The sequence below is a fragment of the Petaurus breviceps genome, unplaced genomic scaffold (genome assembly GCF_028583685.1).
Source record: "Petaurus breviceps papuanus isolate PSGF00001 unplaced genomic scaffold, PetGlider_PUasm1.0 379, whole genome shotgun sequence".
NCBI lineage: Eukaryota > Metazoa > Chordata > Mammalia > Diprotodontia > Petauridae > Petaurus > Petaurus breviceps.
Window position 1 is genome coordinate 2,540,116 of NW_027186303.1, and position 5,213 is coordinate 2,545,328.

Below are 5,213 nucleotides of genomic sequence, written 5' to 3' on the forward strand. Positions count from 1 at the left end.
GTAAACTGAGCCTCTGAGAGCTGGTAGCTGTCCGAATCTCCTCCTTCCAAATCTAGCATTCTTCTTCTTGCGGAATGGCACCAGAGGCTCCTGTGAGGTAGGTAGTGCCAGTGCCATCACTCCCATTTTACATAAGTAGAGCCTCAGATAGTTCAAAGACTTGTCCATGGTCATGCAGCAGGGGAGCATTTGAATGGACATCTGCCTCACTTTGGTTTCCCGTGCCTTTCCTCCTCTGCTGTGGATCCTCCTGGTCACCAGAGCCCTCTCCCTTCAGCAGGCCCACAGCTTCTTAGCCAGACAGTTCTTCCCTAGCATTTCTTAATCCTTATCAAAGACTTCTGTTATTACCTCATGAGAACATAGAGGATGTTCTTTTAGCACTTTAGTGATGAATTTATGGCAGCTAGGTGGCACCCTAGTGCACAGAGCAGCCCTGCCTGGAGTCAGGAAGACTTATCTTCCCTAGTTCAAATCCAGCCTCAGACACTTAGTAGCTGTATGACCCTGTGACACTCAGTCCCCTCCCTTTTTAAAAATGTGTGTTGCTTGTGTGTGTGTGTGTGTGTGTGTGTGTGTGTGTGTGAAGTGTCTGAGGCCTGATTTGAACTCAGGTCCTCCTGACTCCAGGGCTGGTGCTCTATTCACTGTGCCACCTAGCCGCCCCGACTCAATCTTTTACTTCAGTTTCCCCATCTGTAAAATGAGCTGGAGAAGAAAATTAAAAACTACTCCAGTATCTGCCAAGAAAATCCCAAATGGGGTCATGAAGACTCAACATCAATGCAACAGCTTACTAATTATAGTTTTGATTTTAAGGTTCTATTGATCATATTTACAGATCATTCCATGAGTCATCATTATTCCCATTTTACAGACAATAATGTTGCATGCATATAGCATACAATGAACATAAAGACATTTACAAATCATCCTGAGGGGGAAGTTACTTCTTGGTTCTGCACTCCTACCTGGAGCCTTTGTTTTGCTCTCAATATCATCACAGTATCTAAAAGACCTCTTTTGTGGTGAATACTTCCATAAAGTGAAAAACATTCTCCCAAGATGTAATGGTTAGGCAATATTTTTGACATTCAGACCTTTCCATTTTCACTACTCAGACTACTTATTTCGTGGTCTTACCAGCTCTCTTTTCACCCAGAAAAATCTTCCTCTCCTGGTGGCTACTCTCATAACTGGTAACTGCCAAATAGGGTAACTATTATTTTCTTTAAAAAAAAATTCTTTTATTAAATATTTCACAGTTGCATGTAAAAAAATTTTTAGCATTCACTTTTTTAAAAATGTGAGTTTTAAATTGTCTTCCTCTCTCCCACCCCTTCACAACCCATTGAGAAAGTAAGCAATATGTATGTGTAAGTCATGCAAAACATGAATGGCACAAAAGAAAAAACACACACAAAAGCAAGAAAATTAAAAAAAATTCTCAATCTGCATTCATTCAACACTTTTCTCTTTGGAGGTGGATAGCATTTTTCATCATGGATTCTTTGGAATTTTCTTGGTTCATTGTCTCGATCAGAGTAGCTAAATCTTTCACAGCTCATCATTCTTACCACTTTCAATGTTTTCCTGCTTATGCTTACTTCTACTTTGCATCAGTTCATATAAGTCTTTCCAGGTTTTTCTGAAGCCATCCTGCTTGTCATTTCTTATAGCACAAGTGTGACCACTATTTCAAAAAAGCTCTAGCCAAGCTTCCTTTTACTTCCACCTCTCTGGCTATCTCCATAGGTTTTCCTAGTTTGTCTCCTTTCCCTTGTCTTCCCCCCACTTTTGGAACCATGATCGAATGAATTCTGTCATTGTTCCTAGATGGGGAGTGTCAATCCACTCACCATCCCTCTACCTTTCTGAACATTGACGTTATTCCCCTTTGTGTGTTGTTTCCTCTGTTAGAATGTAAGCCCCTTGGAGAGAGAAGCTGTCTTTGCTTTCTGTACAGGTACAGTATACTCAGTGCTATTATGGTGCTTGCATTATTATAAGTGATAGACACTTTTCCATCATCCATCCAGTCATTCATTGTTGACTGACTGACATTAGGGGACATCTAGTTCTGGCTCATACTCAGAACTCAAAAGGGACAATGAATAGAAGGGATAGATACTCATGTAGACTTGATATAAAGGGGAAAATTCCTAGTATTTCAAGCTACCACAAAGTGCTTGATATGTCTCTTTTATTCTCTCTGTGCTTCTCATTTTTATATACTCTTTTGGACTCCCCCCTCACTGGAATCTTTGAGTGAGGGCTAAATGACTTCTTATCAAGGATCTTACAGAAGGCATTTCTTTATGAGGGTAGGTTCATATGTCACAGGACCACAGTTGGAGAACTGGAACAGACCTTGACCTTGGAGGCTCCTGTTCAATCCCCTCATTTTACAGATAAGGATGTACAAGTCCCATGAGTTATAGTGACTTGTCCAAGGTCACACAGGTAATTAGTATAAGAGCTGGGTCATAAACTCTTGCTCCTAATGCCCTCTGAGGTCTCTTCCAAATCTAAAATTCCATTTCTGTCCCATGATCCTGGATGAAACTTCAAGACTAAACAGTCAAAATACTTGAGTTCAACTCCTAACTCTGACACTGAGCAACTAGAATGATGTTAGGTCTCCTTTGAACCTCTCTGAGTCTCAGTTTCCTTACCTGTAGGATGGGGAGATTGGGGCAGTGGTAGAAACCTGGGACATTGGAAAAATCCTGAACTTTGAGTCTAAGAATCTCAGTTCTAATCTTGTTTCTGTTACTTGTCACCCATATGGTTTTAGGTAGGTCACTTAACTTCCCTAGACCTCAGTTTCCTCATCTGTAAAATGAAGGGGTTAGAATAGATGGTCTCTAGAGTTCCATTTCTAGAGCTATAATCCTGTGAAGTTATGTCCAGGAACCCTTTCAACTCTGAAAAATTCTGAATCCAACTCAGAAGCTCTTTTCTTCCCACTAGCTACCCTTCTCTCCATGGCCTGCCATTCACAATCTGCTGTTTTCCTCTAGAAGGCAGTCCACTCTCCAGCTTTTGCCTTTCTAGGGCAGTCGGGGTTTTCACAGTGTTTCTCTTCCATCAACAGTTTCGTGCTATCAGCTCCAGATGTCGATGGAGAATCCATCACGTTAAGCCCAAAGAAGTCCCACCTGTCAAGCCAGGAGCTGGTTATCACCATCATTCTTCCTCATGAAGCACAAACCAGGGAATATCCATTTTCCTTGCTGACACCCTGAGGTTCTGAGGCAGCCCGAGTCCTCGGGCCGTTTACATGAAGCTCATCCTAATTGCATAGCACTGCTCCATAAAAAGAAGATTAGGCCTCATTATCCAGAAACGCATTTGGCATTTTTCTCCTCTGACTGAAACTGTTTAAAATGCAGGACACTATCTCTCTCCCTGTCTATACATCAACTTCTCTGCTGTCAAAATGCCCCAGCCACATCCTGCCTTTTCTCAGAGCTGAAAATGTTCAAATTGGGTCAACTAAAAGGGGAAAAAATGATAATTTCACCAGTCCCTCCCCTCCCCCTTAGGAAAGATTCCTCAGCTCTTCTGGCTTTGCAACTTTTATTCTGACTTAGAGTAAAACCTCTGCTAACTAGATGGTGTAGTTCTGGGTAATTTAATTTTCTGTCTTCTGTCTACCTCAAGAGCAAGAAGGAAAATACTGCTTGAAAATCTTTCTAAAATGTGTTTGGCTACTTTCCTGCCTTAATAAAATAATAGAGAATGCGACATGTATGTATGCATGTATGTATGTGCACACATAACATGTTTGTGTATATACACATGTATTTGTAGTCATCTGTAAATAAATACATATATTCACCTCAATTTAACATGTGCATACACAGTGTATAATACATATAAAGACCTGGATACATATATATATACAAATATTCATATGCTTATATTTGTATGTGTTAACAGTATGTTTGTTAAACACATTTGGGGTGTGTGTGTGTGTGTGTGTGTGTGTGCGCGTGTGTGTGTGTAGAAATAGAGAGTGAGTCAGTAAGCATTTATTAATAGTTTCTATGTGCAGCTAAGTGGTGCCAGGTCTGAAGGCAGAAAGACCCGAGTTCAAATCTAGCCTCAGACACTTCCTAGCTGTGTGACCCTGGGCAAGTCACTTCACCTTGTTTGCCTCAGTTTCCTCATCTATAAATTGAGCTGGAGAAGGAAATGGAAAACCACTCCAGGATCTTTGCTAAGAAAATTCCAAATGGGGTCACAAAGAGTAACACTCCTGATAAACAGCTGAACAACAACAGCAGCAGCTCTGGGACCACAAACAAAGGCAAGAGATAATCCTGGACCTCCAGGAGCTCCTAGTCTAAAGGGGTGGATAGCACACAAACAACCAAAGCCAAACAAAATACCAAGGGGAGAAAATCAATGGAGGGATGGCACCAGCCTTAAGGGGTGTTGGGAAAGGCTTCCCATGGAAGGGAGGATCTCAGCTGACACTTGAATGGGACCAGGAGGTGGAGAAATGGGGGAGAGAATCAGAAGAGGGTGCATCTTGTCCAGGGAACAGCCCAAGGCAGGTGTCACTGAGTTGTAGAGCACGTAGAGGAGGAACAAGGTATAAGAAGGCTGGAAAGACAGGAAGGGGCCAGGTGGTGGAGGGCTGGACAAGCCAGACAGAGAGTTTTCTATTTGATCCTGGAGGTGATGGGGGGGCCACTGCAGTTGAGGACAGGGACAACATGGTTAGACTCGCTATTTAGGATAATCACTGGAAGATGGTCTGAGTGGGGACCGAGAGCAGGCTATTACAAGGGTCCAGCTGTGAGGAGATGAAGGCTCACACCAGGATACTGGAAGTGTCAGAAAAGAAAAGAGGAAGAAAAAGGATACATTTGGCAGAATATTAAATGAAGCAGCTAAGGTGCAAAGTAGATAGAGTGCTGGACCTGGAGCCAGAAAGACCCTAGTCTAAATCCAGCCTCAGACACTTCCTAACTGTGTGACCTTGAACAAGTCACTTAACCTCTATTTGCCTCAGTTTCCTTCTCTGTCAAATGGAGATAAAAATAGTAGCTAGCTCCTGGGGTTATTGTAAGGATCAAATGAAATAATTTTTTGTGAATCACTTAGCCCAGTGCCTAACATATAGTAGGTATTATATAAATGTTGGTTATTACTCTTGTACAGTGGGATGAGAAAAAATTTGAGGTCAGTGACATCTAGAT